The sequence below is a fragment of the Simochromis diagramma genome, unplaced genomic scaffold, assembly GCF_900408965.1.
Source record: "Simochromis diagramma unplaced genomic scaffold, fSimDia1.1 OVJJ01000421.1, whole genome shotgun sequence".
Classification (NCBI taxonomy): Eukaryota; Metazoa; Chordata; class Actinopteri; order Cichliformes; family Cichlidae; genus Simochromis; species Simochromis diagramma.
Genome location: NW_024387250.1, coordinates 9,497,223 through 9,515,316, shown reverse-complemented (window position 1 = coordinate 9,515,316; position 18,094 = coordinate 9,497,223). Strand labels below are relative to the sequence as shown.

The following is an 18,094-nucleotide window of genomic DNA, read 5'->3' as shown; positions in this document are numbered from 1 at the left end:
GACATGGTCTGATTTTCTCACCCAATAAAGGAATATTTCATATATCAGTCTACTCTTCATTTTATCAGAAACAGTTATCACAGCTTGTACATTTTCTTTTTATAAATATATGTAAGCAATGAGTAGAGCTGGGCGATATAAGATTTTTTCATATCACGATATGTTTTTTTCATTTCAGGCGATAACGATATATATCATGATATAAGCCAAATAACTATATTTGTAAAATTTAAATGTGCCGTTGCTCACAAGTAAAATGTGAAATAATCAGCAGCTTGTTTTTATTTAAATATTTATTTCCCATAATAAGTTCAACAGGGTAGATGTACTTAAGGAACATGAGACTTTTTCAGATAAATAAAGGCAAATATTGCAAACTACACAAAAGGCAGCCGCTAAAGCGTTTAAGTTTCAAAATAGAACAAACGAAACGGACTACTAAATTGTCAATTCCACTTAGAAACAAAATATTAATTCTAAAAATAAATCTTAGTTTTTTTACAGACGAACAGACAAAACTGACTAACTTTTGTCAATATCAAATAAACTGAGAACTAAAAGGAAATTCTCAATCTCTCCTTGTTGTATAGCTGAGCTTTTCAAACAGTTTTAACAGTTACTTTAGTCTGACAAAAGCCGAATGACGAATTAGCGCTTCCAGTCAGAGACTGAGGCTACGTCCACACGTACACGGGTATTTTTGAAAACGGAGATTTTCCGTTTTCGTTTTAAAAAATAATCCCGTCCACACGTAAAGGCAGAAATGAAGGAAAACGCTGCTATGAACATGCCAAAGCAGCAGGTGGAGCTAGATTCCTAACCGTGCAGAAATGTTGGCCAATCAGAAGTCTAGAAGCCTCGGTGGGAAAAAGTAAACAAAGCTGGGGCATAGAAGCAGAACCGAGTCGTATGTGTGGAGGGACAGTAACTGTGCGTATATGTAAGCATTTAAACACTGCAGAGAGTAGAATTAACAGTATTGTAGAAATTCATTTCACCGAAACAATAACAGTGTGACGTCAAAAAATGTGCACACCTTTGACGCTGCGTTTTCTCCGTTTTTCTAGTCCACACGTAAATGCAAAAACGGAGTTTTCAAAAATCTTCGTTTTCAGTGACCAAAAACGCCGTTTACGTGTGGACGAAAGGTGCAAACGCATAGAAAAATCTGCGTTTTCAAAAATACCCGGGTACGTGTGGACGTAGCGCATGCACCAGTTCATTGTATTTCCAGACTTGCTTTCGGCACAATTTACAGTGCACGCTACTCTGTTTTTGTCAGACTTGAAATAGCCGAAATACCTTCACACTACGGAACTTCTATGGCTCTTCCATTCGACAATCTCTCCGGCATTGGAACCATCATCTGTTTTCTCTTCGGTCACGCTCGGTTGATTTTTCTAGTCGGCGCACTCATTTCCTCCATTACCCGGGCGGTACGGTGGCTGGCTGCTTCCCAAACAAATACACATGTGCGGCTTGGCACTTGTGCTGTACGTAACAAGTCACGTGACGTGACGCTGCGGCTGTGATTGGTTCGGCTCTGCGCTACGTAATTTGGATTGGCTGTTCTTTTTTTATTTTTTTTTTATTTTTTTTTAAGAGGACAAGAGCGGCGAGGTCTATCGCGATAGTTAAATTTTTCTATCGAGTAAAAGTTATATCGCGATACATATCGTTATCGTTCTATCGCCCAGCTCTAGCAATGAGCCAAATTTAGTAATGCTAACATACTGAAGGAACAACATTTGTCTCTTATATATGATACACCTATATATGCACTGTCAAAGATACTTGTCTTTGAGTGAAGATTTAAGGTGATAAGACATATAAATAACTGCAACTTGAATCTGTACTGAAGCTCAGTATTTGACACAGAGTTCATGTTCACTGCTGTAATAGCTAATAATGATTAATATAATAACTATAATATTGGCCATATTATATTTACATTACCAAAGTGATATGACTTTAGTCTCATGAACAACATCAGCTAATTCTTATTTACTAACTAATCTTGAAATAACTGTTCAGTACAGAAATGAAGCCCAAAAATCATGGTTTACTGTCCTGTGGTCTCAGCCTCAGATACTTATCAAATCACACAAAGCTCTTGTAGAAACAAACAAACAAATGAACAAAATATGTTCTCCCTCATTTCTGTCAAACCAAGTTGTATGACACGTTTCCAGCGGTTAGTATCATGGTTGCTAGGCAACCTGGGAAGCGCGACGGAGACTAGACCGTCCCATGTCACTACCCGATCCGTACCGGAAACCCGATCGGTACCCCGCATGCGCAAATCTTACGTCACTTCCTCTCTTTGCCAACATTGCGACATTCAATATATTTGAATGATACGGTTAGCGCCCAGTTAGCTCCTAGCATTTCTCAACAGCTCTGCCTCCTTTTCGACTGCCCGGGACATTTAAACAATGGATAATCCGTATACAAAGAAATTCATGCTTTTCTCCTCAACAGAGAGTGTCCCCCGATTGAGCAACAGCGCCGTAAAATAAGAAGAATGGCGCCTAATTACAGAGTTAATAATGCAGACTTTGTAATATCTCACGTGTAGATTCATCAGCCAGATGAAGTGTTTACTGACAATTGACAGTGATAGCGCACATCATCATCACTATTCCAACAATCCTCTCCTCACAGACAAGCATAAACACACTCGACTATTGCTAAATCAAATTTAACACACGTTTGTAATGACGCTAATTCAGTTTATAATAGGGTTTATTCACTCGGTCAGCAGGTGGCGGTATCCTCGTACACTGGGGAGTACACTGCCATTAAACGAACAGAAGAAGAAGAAAACATCTGCACATGCGCGGTACGGATCGGGTAGACCCGATTTGTACGGTCAGACTTTACACATGCGCAGTAAGGATGGGAGAGTCCTGATCCGTAACTTTCTTTTTATTTTTCGTTTTTGTCTACATTGTACTGAAATGCTTCATTATTGCAAACATTTTAAGATATACTTGTTATTCTTAACATCTTAACAGATACTCTGACCCATAACTATCGTAAAACGCTACAACCGGAAGTAGAAACCTTTCGCGCATGCGGGGTACGGATCGGGTTTCCGGTACGGATCGGGTAGTGACATCCCATACAGACAAACTTGCCGTTTATTTTGCAAACCGAGCTCAACACTGCCCCTAGCGTCCTGGAGCACTTCCGTTGTGTTTTGGAATTTGCATGTGTTTTGGAGTTTGCAAGTGTTTTTGAGTTTGCAAGTGTTTTGGATTTTGCAAGTGTTTTGGAGTTTGCATGTGTTTTGGAGTTTGCATGTGTTTTGGAGTTTGCAAGTGTTTTGGATTTTGCAAGTGTTTTGGAGTTTGTACGTGTTTTGGAGTTTGCATGTGTTTTTTAGTTTGCAAGTGTTTTGGATTTTGCAAGTGTTTTGGAGTTTGCATGTGTTTTTTAGTTTGCAAGTGTTTTGGAGTTTGCATGTGTTTTGGAATTTGCATGTGTTTTGGAGTTTGTACGTGTTTTGGAGTTTGCATGTGTTTTTTTTAGTTTGCAAGTGTTTTGGAGTTTGCATGTGCTTTGGAGTTTGCAAGTGTTTTGGAGTTTGTACGTGCTTTGTCTCTAGGGGCCACCGTAGAGGAGAGAGTATAGCCCTCTACACTCCAAGATTCATCCTGCTGCTTCTATCAATAGTAACAGCATTAATAAACACTAGTGACCCGCTTCCACTGGCAGCCATACATGCCCATGCCATAACATTGCCTCGATTATGTTTGACAAATATTGTGGTATGCTTTGGATCACAAGCAGTTTGTGTCCTCCTCGATCTCTTCCCTTCATTCTGGTACAAGTTAAACTGCCCAGAGATTTCTTTTCAGAAATGTCTTTCTTTTTCTTGAGTATAACCAGTGGTTTGCTGCTTGTTGTAAACTCTGTATTTACATTCACGAAGGTGCCTCTTTATTGCTCACTCTGACAAGGACGTTCCTACTTCCCCTGGAGTTCCCCTTCCCTTTGACTTGATTAGATGTTGTAAATTTGTTTTACTTAACCATAAAATAATTCTGTTATTTTCTACTGTGGTTGCCTTCTTTGGTTTTTTGGGCTTTTTGGTATTGCGGAGTTGGCCAGTGCGTTCATTCTTTTTAAGAATTTACCAAGTTATTGATTTGGCTATGCCTAAAATTTTTGGTATTTATCTGATTTGTTTAAATTTGTTGTCGTTTTTTTTTCTTTCAGCCTAACGAAGGCCTACCTCACTTGCACCAACATCTACTTGGGACTCATATTTAAAATTGTAGTGATAAAATATAAAAGGCAATTCTGAAAATGGGCCACTATGTATAACATTTTTTCCAATTCCTAAACAGCTGCAGAAGTTTTGTAAAACATCTTGAATTAAAGCTGGAAGGTTGCACTTCAATCACATCTTGGTGGTTTGATTTAAAACCCATGTGTGGTGGTGTACAGAGGCTCATAGCTGACTATGAGAATGTTACAGTACCATGCTGATGGTAGAATTTAGCTCAAAGCATCATTTCCACAAAGTACAGCCTCCCACATCTGCTACTTGAGTTCTTATTTTCTAGTTTATCAAAAGTGTCACCTCTTGTAGATTTTAGTTAAAAGAAATCATGTGTGCAGATGACTTCTCATGAGGTAAAGGGGTATAATGAAGTGGTAGGAGAACTCTTTCTTCCAGTCAATCAAAACAGCATGATCCGGTATTATCCTGCAAGCCTGCCTGGGAAGGCTCTGATTAGTCCTGCCTGAGGAGCTACATTAATATGAGTCTAATAGCCATGGATAAAACTGACTTTAATTCCTGAACAGTTAATAAAAATGCAATTAAAACACTTTGAATAAAAGCTGAAAGTCGTCACTTCGATCACATCCGGATTGTGTGCCATTTAAAGTCAACTGTTGTGGCGTACAAAGGCGGAACTACAAAAACTGAGCCTTTCCTGAGTAAATTATTATTCATGCACTCAGCTAATTCAATCTGAAAAGTCCTGTGATTGGCTGAAGTCTCCTGTCACAGCCTAGACCTTCAAAAACCTGAAAGCAGATCCCATGTTCTTTCTCAGACCAACTGCATTGCAATACAATATAAGGTCATAATGAATTTTTAAATCCTAGTGACACCAAATTTTATTACCAACCAGTTACTAACAATCATGCAATTCATTAAAACATTTAAACTTACCAGCTTTGTTGCTAAATGTTTTCAGCTGCTGATTAAAACACAGTTGGTGCTTGTTAATAGGATCAATATATTTTTGGTTTTGGCATTTTTGTGGGCTATTATAACAACTATGACAAGATGATTATTAGAAAATTTTTATCCAAATTTGAAAAAATATATCTAATTGTTGAAATCTCTGTAGACTACTAAATTTAAACTACCTGTGTAAAAATGATGGTGAAGTGCGCTTGATCTTAATTTAGATGCACAATCAAGACACTTTGCTTTTGTGAAGGCCCATGTAGGGTAGCAGTCCTCAGTGGCAGTTGCTCAACATCTGTAAGTTATTATATGCAAAAACAAAATATCAGCACACACAAGACAGTAAAAAATAATCAGCTGTAATAATAATGACATTTGGCAGATGACAACAACCACAATGCAAAAACACAAATGCTGCTACCAATACTTAGATGTACAATAATAAATGTGATGCTTAATAATGTGCAATGTGAATAGGCTGCATTGCTTGGGAAAAGCAGTATCCGTGTGATTTAATTGGATCAAGATTTGCTTTTAAAAAAAGAACCCCAAAAATGTTGTTAAAGGCAAAGTACAAGTGTCACAAAGAGGGCGACGGGCTGTCACTTGACAAATGAAATGAATATTTGTGTTGGATTCATAAGTGGAGAGGCTGGTATTTCGGTTGTGTGGTCTCAAGTTACATTAGTGATAATTATTTCTGTTATTTATTCTTTGCTAATAGCAAAAACCTCTGCAAAAAAAATGCTAAGGAAGTAGCATTTTAGGTAGGTCGTATAATAATAATAAGCTTGTTCGGTCTTCATGTTGAAGTATCAGTAGTGCGAGATATTGATCCCCAAGTTGCTCCTGGTGTGTTTGTGTGTCACAATAAAAAAGTGCTGTATAAAAGTGTAAACGGGGGTTGTAGTCGAAAGCCTATTGCTCAGAGTAAAAAAGTGCTATATAAGTACCAGTTCCTTTATCATCAGTGTATTATTTTAACTATGTATGTGCTGCTTTATCTATTCACTGACTTCAAACTGGTGATAAAACCTTTGAATTACAGTAGCTTGTGACCTGACATTAGAAAAGAGCTTGAGTAAGTCTTGTTGTTTTGTAAATAAAGACAAAAAATTAAAAAAGAATATGATAAAAAAACTATAAAAGTAATGAAGTCCAACCCCTGAGTATAAATTACATAGGGATGATAGGTTGTGATAATATTATCTATTTGGTGCATAGTGCTGCAGAACTTTTTCTGATAAAATATAACCTCAACTTCTCCTGAAAAGTTTGCATCAAATGATGTAGCCTTGGGTGAGGTTGACTCTTAATGGAAATCTGGTCTCTCACTGAACCAATGATTGATATCAGACTTGCATTCATTTGACAGTAGATACCTCAGGCTACAATCCATGCAATCGCTATAAGTGAAATAAACACACACAAAAAACACCCCAAAAAACATGAAAAATCAAGCAAACATTAAAAAAAGCATTAATTGGCCAAAGGGAAGGCTCATTTATCACTAATGAAATGGTGCATGCATGCAGTGTAAATGCTATGAAGAGTTCAGTGGGTTTACAGTGGGTTTGTCACCAAGCAGCACATCTGTGAGGGTGGTTCCAACAGCAAATGTGGTTAAAAGCACTCAAGCACCGGATAGGATTCAGTCAGCGTGCATTTAATTTGGGTTTGGAGTAACAGGAGGCATGGACGTGGTTATACAAGAGATATGGACAAACACATTTGTGACTGTGTAGGAAGGCACAGATAAACCATTTCTGTCACCTCATTTCTTAGAATATCATTACCTGTCTAAAGTAATGTGTTTGTCTCAGTTTGTTTCATTTCATCCATCTCAGCCATTTGTCTCTTTGTTAGATTTTATTGGACAAGCACAATCTATGGTGGCAGATTGTAATCACTATGGTTTAAAGTGCTTTGAGTTTTGTTTATCCAAAACTAGTAATTTAAAAGGTCACTGGGGATTTAAAAAAAACACCACAGCTTCATTGAAATTCAAGAAAGCTTCAGATATGTACCCTATACTAACTGGTCACCTGACAAAATCAGTTTTCTAGCAAAAGAATTTACAAAAGTTGGATTGTTTCATTGTTTTTAACTTTATTCGCAGGCAATGTCCTTTGTCATAAGACCTGAGCAGTAATTATTGCTTCACCAATATATGCTCTACAAGAAATCCTTAAGATAAATGACAGAACATATTAAATAATTAATTCGTAATAAATTAATTATTTGGTTATTTCTGTTTGTTGTATAGCATATCAATCAATTATCTTTACGAAAATGTACCATTGATTCCATTTTTGAAGCCACACTATATATATTTATTTAGTTTCTGGCGTAATCTATCCACCATGTGTTGTTGCATATCCTAACTTGATCTGGGGAACTGATGAAGCATTTGTGAGAACAAAAGGTGAATTATAGTTAGGGAAACCATTCCATTGGGACTTCATTAGCTAGTGGGCTCTGTACTACAATACTTCAAACATTATAAAAACCTATTTGGTATTCAGCTGCAGTTCTCAGGGGCTCGTATTTGCAATTAAAGAATAATCTCTCACTAAGTTAAGAGTTAGGAAATCTCTAATAACACACACACACACACACACACACACACACACACACACACACACACACACACTTGTGCTAAGCTCTGTCCACACAAAGATTTGATGATACTTAGGGCATTTTGAAACACTGTAGTGATTGTTGTTTTCACTTTGCTTAAAAACTCTTTATCTCTGGCAAATGGGAAGCCCATTTTTCCTTAACAGTGTATCTGTGTATATAAATGCAAATGATGCCATCCAAGTGGATGGAATTCAATTTAAATAATGATCCGATACATTTCAAAGCGCTGTTTTTGAAATTGGCTCTCTTGGGACTGGACAGCTTGGAAAGGACTTCGCCAGCCTTTTTGTCCCCAACACTGAAAGTCAAATACCAATCACATCACTTGAGAAACACAATAACTCTGCTAAATCATGTTGCAACAGAAGCATGGAAACTGCTTTTTTAATTTCTACTATTTACCTGTCACTTTGTATATATGCACTGGAATACTTACTCTGCATTTTTATGTTCAATTCAATTTTCAGTTGTATTTATACAACGCCAAATCACAACAACAGTCGCCTCAAGGTGCTTTATATTGTAAGGTAGACCCTACAATAATACATACAGAGAAAAACCCAACAATCATGTGACCCCCTATGAGCAAGCACTTTGGGAAAAGTGTGAAGGAAAAACTCGGTTTTAACAGGAAGAAACCTCCGGCAGAACCAGGCTCAGGGAGGGGCGGCCATCTGCGGTGACTGGTAGCGGAGAGTGAAGGAAGAGCCCGAGAGGTCTATTAACGCATAGTGAGTGAGAAAGGTAACTGAAAAAGATGTCATTATTAATTAATCAGAACGTATTAAACCAGACCACAATATAGTAAAAACAAGAAAGCAAACATAAAAACCCAACACATATTTGGGTTATATGTATTGTCTGCTTTAGAGGACACTGAGATGGAGTTTCCCTGTTGGTATGAGGTGAAGCCCCAGGGGACAGATTAAAGAAGCTGGCATGGTACATAAGCAAAGGCTTAGAGGTGCATGTTGAGACTGAGTGCTGTATCATTCCCAGTTAAGTGTACTACAGCAGAGTGATTGGCTTTTTTTTTGGATGCATGTGATGTTTTTTATCTCCTATTATGTTTATTTCCTAACCCTAACCCAGTAACTCATCCACTGAGGTTTTAGTCAATTATGGCACCTAGCATGATGCACGTAATGAGTCCTTTTTGGTTTCCAGCCATATTGCATAACCCTTTAGCCAAGTCCCATTCCTGCACTTTACCACTTCATTCACTGATTGCTTTGTCCAAATCCAGCTTTGGCTCCAATTACTGCCTCTTTCTGTCAATATGTTTGCCCCACAGAGATTTGTGATTTCAGTGTAGTGTTTTTTTCTATTTCAAAAAGATCTCAAGTCTTATCCCTTCACTAATCTTGTAAACCTGTTTAGAAGCTGTTTGGCCGGTTATTATGCTTTTCAGGCACTTTTTCCATTAGATAAAAAGATTCATCACCTTCTTGTTACCCTAAGCCTTATATTACTTGTCTTACAGCTATACTCTCGCTCAGTACATTTGATGGAGGTACAGTAGTGTGCAAAAAGGCTCGAGCCACCTCTTATTTCTTTGCCTTCTGGCTTCCAAATAGCCAGATATTCTTGTGTTTCTCTGACGGTCTTTTGAAGTTTCTCTTTAGACATCGGGTGATTTTTCAGTTAATTTCTATTCAGTCCTTCTACATGACCTTTTTCAGAAGAATGCTGTTTTTAACTGTTTTTGTTGAGCCACTTATCAGTGGTCATTAAGAACGCACAACACCGTCCATTCGAGTATAAAAAAAAGACACGTAACTCAAGATATGGACCAGTGGTGAGTCTGCACGTAACATGCAGCATTTTTTACTGAGAGTATAAAATGTGTTCTAAAATTAAAAAGAGCATTCTCAAAGATGAAAATGGCATATTTCAGCATGGTGTATATTAGCAAGTGAAGAACAAAAGAAGGACCAGGCCTAGAAACTAGAACTTTTAGTAGCAGGTGAACAGTATTTGAAAGTTATGTCCTTCATAAAAAAAATACAAAAGACCTGCCACAGGACCTAAGAGATCCATCTGAGCCCTCTATTGATCGATCAACTGTTAGCCAAAGCCTCCACGGAAATGGTCTCAGTGCAAGGATGACTGTCAAGAACTCTTTCTTCAGAAAGGGAAACTAAGAGAAAATGCCGAGGATGGCCAAATTACACAAGAAGTGGACTGGAAATCAGTGGCAATGGATCTTATAGAGTAATGAATCCAAATTAGAAATTTTTGTTCAAAGCTTTGTACAGTGGAGGTGAGGAGAGAGATACAACAGTAAGTCTCTACAGCCATCTGTAAAACACAGTGGAAGCTCTGTAATGGTTTTGGCTGAATTTCAGCCAGTGGTGTTGGGAATCATTTCAAGATACCAGGAATGATTAACACAGAAAAAAACAGTCATATTTTAAACCAACGGGCAATACCATCTGGAAAGCATCTGATTGGCAACAGCTTCATTTATCAGCTTGACAATGATACTAAACACACTGTCATTGCAGTAAATCAAGACTGGATAAAAAACACACACACAATCAAACACTATCTGTTATGGACTGGCCTCCCAAGAGCCTGGACCTAAACGTTATCTAGGAAATTTAAGGATAATTTTGACTGAGAAAGGAAAAAAGTGCAGCCAACATCCAAAGAAGAGCGTCCTTCAAGTCTGAAGTTTAATACAAAGTGTCACAGTTGTCCTCACAGTTTTCCTTTGCAATACCCACCTTCTTTCTGTGAAAGACTGAGCTATTTTATGTGCATCTTTTACTTTTTGAAAAATGTTTCTTATCTCCTGTACTGCTGACTAGACTAGAAAAGGAAACATACCAAAACGACACTTTTATCTGAACAATCTTGAACTTTAGTGTGGAAGAAATGTCCCTTGCATGCTCCTAGTATTTGGTCAGCTGTAGTTATTTGTTACTGCAGCACATGTAGTTTGTAATAAAATAATGGATATAATATATTAAAAAGTCTGAGGTTTTAAGAAGGTTTTCATCAGTATTTAAATACCTTTTTGTGAGGTATATAAGTTTTGGTTAATTGACAGCAGCACAGCTATCCTCTTTTCTTTTGTCATATCCACCCACTCTTTTTTCTGCCCATTCTGTCCAGGTTAAAATTAAAGGGGAAACAGTACAAGTATTATCAAACTGAATGAAACTTGAGAAATTTTTTATATGGTGATTTCTTTTTCAGAAACTCCTTTACACAAAGCTTAAAAGCTTTTATGATTCTTCCCATTTCAGTAGCCAGAGCACACAGACTCCCGTACCTACTGGAGACAGTGTCCAGATGTATCTCTCTATCATTTCTCCTGTGGCATAAGTATATTTTTATGCTGGGTTTTTGAGTTGTGCCGTTCTTCAGTCAACAAGTCATTCTGTAGGCAGTGAATGCATTGACAGTACCAATGCTTTAACATCTGCACACATTTGAAATATTTAATAGATCCTGTACACTGTAACCTTTCAGTACACAGTCCAGGAATTTTAATAGATACCTTCTATATACTGGTCTTTTGTAAGCTATAGTGTCTGTATAGCTTATAGCTTAACATATTAAAAAAAACCCCAAAGAAACAAACAAACCAACAAACAAACAAAAAAACCCAACTTCAAACTTCTTTTAGTATGAACTTTTTACAGGTTGCAGGTTACCTTGCAGTTGGCTCTAAGATACCTGGTATATTGTTTAGCTTGCTTACATAAAAACATAGTTTAATTTTATTGTAAGTTGTCATTTTAAAATTAATTTTGTAGTCCCAGTTCTGAAATACACACACAGCAACCATTTTAAAAGCAGTTTAAAGGGCACTTGTACTGGGTGAGAATTACTTCATTCACATTGGAAGTGGTTTTAACAGTAAAAACTACTGAGTGGAACAGGGCAATACAGTTTGTTGATGCACACTGCCGGAATGTATTTGGGAGACGAAAAAGGTGAGTTTCTGAGTTTCAATTATGAAGCGCCTTGAGGCGACTTGTGTTGTGATTTGGCGCTATATAAATAAAATTGAATTGAATTGAATTGAATTGAATTTTCCTTCTTAATCAATTTGGATTATTTTTTCTAACCAAGTGTTTAGCTTCATTAATATCAGAGGTCAAAGTGGAATCTGGCAGATGGGTGAATCCAATCCAATGTAGCAGTGCAGCGTGCAGAAAATATTAACCTTACCTAAGCTTTAAATTTCCCAGTTACCATATGTAAGTTAGCTGTCAATACCTTTGAAAATAATCTCTCATCTTCCTTTTTTGTCTTTCATATTTTTCTCTCTGTCTTTGTGAGTGAACTTGTCACACTTGTCATTGGTACAGAGGCTGCATTTCTATCTTGTAAACTGCACAGAAACCATTTGTGTTTAGTGTTAAGCTGTTTGAAACATTTGAAACATTACCTGGCAATTGTAAATTACAAATGCTACGCAGAACCCTGAACTAGATGGTCTAAAATTCCATTACCACAATTTTATTGGCATCTGTAGCATGAACACACCACAGTGATGAAAATAAAATAAAGGATGTGTTGATGGTACCGTATAAGCCCAGCTGTGGGATGACATTATTTTCTTAGTACTGAGTAAGCTTCTCCGTGACGTCAGCTGGAAGCAACACCAGACTGCAACATAAGAGAGATTAACTCACTTGACAATATTAAGCATTACACTTTGTCCTCTGTTTCCCTAATTATAGTGATGGTCTTTACAGATGCTATGCCTGCTGGGATGTGTATAGTATGTGACCTGGCGATGTATGTTTGATCATGTCTTAGATTTCTGCTGCTAGATCAGTACAACTGCCAAGTAAGCATAAGTGTTATTACCAGCAACACAACAGCATGGAATCACACCTACTTCAACAACCTGACCTTTTGGTTGGTTATTCAACCATTTCAGTCCAGATATTTTTCATCTCCCAGCATGCTCTCATCCCAGGGTGACAAATACTGCTATTTTGTCGTATGCTGCTGGTATCAAAGAGATATGCACATCCATTTGTGTTGGTGCCTTGAAACACTGGCAATGTAAGACGCCAAGGATAATGATCATCTTCGAGCGAGCAAGTCCAAATTAGGAGGCTGTAGCAGCAGCAGTGAAGTAAGTTACAGGTTCGTCATCCAGGACACTTGTGGTTCATGTCGTGTTTTTGAGCTTTATGTTTCTCACTAGGCTGTCTAGGCAGTAAAATCTACAAATATGGGACTTCGGATCATTAAAAGTGCAAAAATGCAGCTTTTTAAATGGGATGCAAAGGAGTCTTTTGCCAAGATCTCTTTGTGACAGTTTTGGAGTGAAACTCCCTGTTGCCTTAAACCAGGCACTAGCAACTGTGATAACAACAGTGTTTGACTCAATGTGAATGGAAATGGGCTGCTGTGTGTAAGCTACACATAAATGAAAAAAGTAGGATCCATAACTTATATTTGTGCTTGAGTTTATATTTCTTTGTAATCCACTTGTCTTCATAACTTTTTTGGCAAAAAAAGAAGGAAAAAACTGAGCAGGTTTCAAACGGCAATGTTTCTTATCTGTCCAAATATGAACTTCCAGCATCTCTGAAATTACTAATTAAGGGTAAATAGAATTGTCAAAATGAGCACTTTTTTCTTCCCTTTTCTCTTTTGAACTTGTGTCTTAGGAGTTTAGTTATTTGGTTTACACAACCCCTTAGGAATGTTTCCTCTTCTCATCAGTGATAGAAATCTAGGTATGCATTGTAGCGCCATGGTGATGAATCAGTAAACCTTACCCTGTTTCCTTCCCGGCTTTGTATCATTATGATGAGGAATTATTTCATCTTCCACATTATCTAAGCCACCGATAGATGGAAAAAGTTGAAACTTCTGAGCAAAATATTTTGAGTGCCAATTTTTATTATGTCTCCCACACATTTTTATTATGTGTGTTACAGCCATGGTATGTCTGGAAGTTCATATTTCCCAATGTTTAAAAAAAAAACGTCACTTAAATAAAGAAATAATCTGATTTTAGGGGTCAGAGGTCATCGTCACTACTGCTCACAAAAATCTGTCACTTCATAATTTTTATGAAGTGACAAGGTCAAAGGTCAACTTTATTGTGACATAATATTCTGCAGGAACATTGTCTGACCATTATTAAATGTCATAACTGAGGAACAGAAGGGGAGGTTGACTAGCTGGCAGAACATAGCACTGCGATTGTCAAAGGTTTCAAAGAGAAATCCAAACCGAACACAAGGAATGCCATCTGTTTGTCATTTAAGTCTCAGAGTCAAAGCCGATATAGCACCTTCATCATTCGAAGGTGCCATATCAGCCTGTTCATTGTTCTGTTCAGCTGTTAAGGAAATTCAGCTTTGATTTTGCTTAGTTTACTCTTGGTATTCTTGAGTTGAGCAGAGGTCTGAAAATAAAATTTATATTCTGCAAATCTAAAAACCCAGCACTGTTTTCATTCGGAACTTCCTAACTTTTTCCTTGGATTGAACTTTTCTGTTTCTTTTCCCCTTACACTCCCTTTATTTCTGTTTTGCCAGGCCATCCATTTTATGAAGGGTATCATTAACAATCTAGTTCTGTTTTATGCATTTTGTGCGGTATAATTCCCAGTATCGGAATTGCTGCCGCACCAAATTATGACTTCTGTTTGATAATGACTGCCTATAGAACAAGGGACCTTCATTCCTGTTGAGCAGTCTTTTTCTCCACCTCTGTGCTGCTCTAAGCTGAAATTTACCATCTGTTGAAAACTCACAGGGGCAAAAGCATATTAAAAAAACGTTTAATTCCCCTTTTTCCTTGACAAGACAGAAGCTAAGAATCTTTTTATTTTATGTGATGAGGGCACACTGTCACCTTTAACTTTGAAGTTGTTATTCTCTATATTTTTATACCACTAAAACCTCCAATTCCTTGTGTGCTTTTCTTTTATCCTCCATTTATTCACTTTCCGATGCTAACGTTTGATTTGTTTCCAACCTCAACCTCACTTGGAACCAAACCTTTCTTCCATTTTTAGGGGTCAAGGTGCCTGAAGATCTGAATTGATGATTCTGGCTTTAATTAGTATAGCCTGTTTTAGTGATATCAGCAATTCTTTACAGGCTATGCTAATCTGTGCCAGAATCAGCAATGCAATTGGGACGGATGCATTTCTCCATGACGTACATTTAGGCCATTTATTGTACTGCTGTCATTCTCTTAGTTTCTCTTTTTTATTTATTGCTGGTTTTGAGTCAATACTTTGAAATATAACAGAGCAAAAAAAAAAAGCTCCTTGAGAGGGATGGATACTGGCAAATGCCTTCAGTCAAGGGGCATATCTGCTGATAAGATATAATTTGTAATAACGCGAATGAAAAAGAAAATACTGTTTGGCCTATATGTCATATGTGCTGAAATTAAGTGGCCTTTGCTGTGATCCATTGGGCAACAAGTTGATGAGTGTAAATGTCAAATATTGTGTCAGTATCTCAACCTTCTTATTGGAAAAGGAGGTTCACTGGTGTGAAAAAGTGCAGATAACTCTGACTCCAGTAGCTGCTTCGTTGTGCTGATGTTTTTTCCATTAACCTTGTATGTTAGAGGTGCCTTACCTGCGGTCACTTAATTTAACAAAATGTCTGCCCTTTAAAAAAGCCATTATCCCTGCAGAGTCTCAATTGACCTCTATAATGATAAATGTATAATACTATATCTATTTTTGAATACATACTTGAAGAAAACAGTATCTGGAAAGATTTGATAGCATTTATCTGCAATATCACTGTCTGTTTTTTTGTTTTTTTTTGTTTTTTCATTTTAAATTATTTGTACTAATCATTTCAAAGTTACAGTCATTCATTTATATAAAGCTCTCTTAAGGTCCCACCACAACATTACAGTCTGGAGTTTGGCTGAGCTATTCTAAATCTTTCATTAGCCATTCTGCTGTGGTGTGCTTGGGATCATTGTCCTTTTGCATGACATGAAGCAGGACAATGATCAGGACTATCAAGTTCTATCCAGGTGCAAAGCAAGCCCACACCATCATCCCTCCACCACTGTGCTTGACAGTTGATGTGAGGTGAGATGATTGTGCTGTGTTTAGATTTTGACAAATGTGAGCCACATTGTGGCCAAACATTTCCTCTTTGAACTTTCCTAAGGACATTGTTCTAAAAGTCTTGGGACTTCTTCAGATGTAAATTGGCAAACCTAAGTTGTGCTGCTATATTGATTTTAGATAGAAGAAGCTTTCTCCTGACAACTCTTCCAAGCAACTCATACTTATTGAGTCTTTTTCTAAGTGTACTGTTGCGAAGTGTAACGTTTGCCTTGCTAACTGAGGCCTATAGAGTTTAAAATGTAGCTTTTGGAGTTTTTGCATTTTCTCTGACCATTGCATGTTCTGACCTTGAGGTGAATTTTCTGCAATCTCCACTTGTGGGAAGGTTATGGCATTGTCTTCACATACATCCGAATGCTCCAGACCAGAAAACTGCCAAAACCTTTTGGATTTATTGAGGCTGTAACACTTGCTGAAAGACAGTTAATCAATTGCATTTGATTTGCAGGACCTGTCTACTAGTTATCCTACTAGTACCTAAGGTGTACTGGATTTTTGACTGCAAAAACTTTCTTTTTTCACATCACTGTGTAATCCTGTCTTCATATCAAGCCCATCTTCAGTACTAGTTTTGGCTTGTATCTTCTCACTTGAGCAGTATATATAAACTTAACAGTTACCGCTCTGTACTGTATTCTAGCTCATAATGTCACTGATGCATTTCGACATTTCTAAACTGTATTCAAATGCCAATCTCTTGCACAGGAAAGTGTATATGTTTATAGTAGGTAAAATGTGGAAGACAATGATCAACAACAATGTCTATGCTCACAAGCAATGCCATGTCCTGTGACATATTTCAAGACCAAACAGAATAGCTGCTTATAGTATTTTTCTGTCCTTGCCTCCTTGTGGAAAGAAAAATTCCCTTCATGTCAATTTTCTGCCACAGGGGTAGAGCATATTGCACATTCCAGTAATAGTGGCATACAGGTAAACTGCCTGTAAATCAGGTCTCTGAGGAACTGCCATTCTGCAGTGGCCTTTGATTGTCAGGGGAGCAAATGGCACCAGCATCTGCAGGCACTTGGATCTCACTCTGATGAAAAATGCACACACAGACAGAGAAACGTTCGGATAAACACACGAGCACAGGCACTTGCGCACATACACACTGAGTGCAACTGGCCTCACATTAACCCTCCAGCCTTCTTTGTTTTGACTGGCTCTGAGCAGGAATATCAATCCACCTGTGTTGGCTTTACTTTGAAGCATCTGAGAAAGGAAATCTGCTCTCATTAACATAATCACCCTGAGAGATTTTCTCATGTACGACCTATTAGGCTTAATGTTTTAAGTAATTTGCCATTACTCATTATTTAGCTTTCGTGAGGGACATGATTAAGTTCCGGTTTTTCCCTCTGTCTCTCAGACACACAATTGAATCTGAAATTTGCTACATGCTTGAGACTCAGGGTGATTGATCTTGGTAAATTAGTCTGCTGCCCACTGTGTCATGTTATCTACATCTATGTTGATGAATCACCTGTCTTTCTGGCTCACAGCAATTAACTTGCATGTTTAACTTTCCATCCATCTTGTCAAGCTGTGTTTAAAACCTTAATGCGAATCTTTAAAGTGACTTGCAAAGCTTTGATTTTACAGAAAGACAGTCCCTTGCATGATTATGTACCTTACAAAGTTAATGCTTCCAGCTATCTATTCCGCTGCCAGGCAGTTGTCCATCATTTCTGAAGTGGATAAAATGCTCTAAATTTTCTGGGTAATAGTGTGTGCCTTTAAAAAAAATCTATACATTTTTTAACACCACACATTGATCTTTAACTCGAGAAAATCTAATTTGCATTTGTATTTAATGAATATAAATATTGGCTTATTTACAGATGCAGTATAACTCAATAGCTTGCATAGTCAGGTTAGTTGTTTTTTTTTTTTTTTAAATTGTGTCTCTTTAAACTTGTTGATAAAATCCCAGTTAAATCTTCTCCATCATCAGGGTGAGTCAAAAGAGTAAAATGCTGGGGCCCATGAGGTCACCTCTCCACAGTTTTATACACCAGAGCACCAGGCCCCTCCATTTAGTAAAGTAATTCAACTCATTACCTCTCTCCAAACTGTATGCATGGAAAGTGTTATGCCTGAGCTCCCATAGGCTCTTAAGCTGCCTTGGTTTATGAGGCATC

At 37.6% G+C, this 18,094-nt stretch overlaps 1 protein-coding gene across 3 annotated transcripts in view; it reads left to right on the top strand.

The window, feature by feature from the left end:
- chrm3a (cholinergic receptor, muscarinic 3a) overlaps nt 1-18,094 on the top strand; it is an 81,131-nt gene that overhangs the window by 27,271 nt on the left and 35,766 nt on the right. Inside the window, exon 3 of one of the 3 annotated variants that reach the window (XR_005691493.1) lies at nt 3,630-7,198. The exons of the other annotated variants lie outside the window; for them this stretch is intronic. The gene's annotated coding sequence lies outside the window, so the exon portion shown is untranslated. Of the gene's footprint in view, nt 1-3,629; nt 7,199-18,094 lie in introns of those variants that run through there. 3 annotated transcript variants of the gene reach the window in all.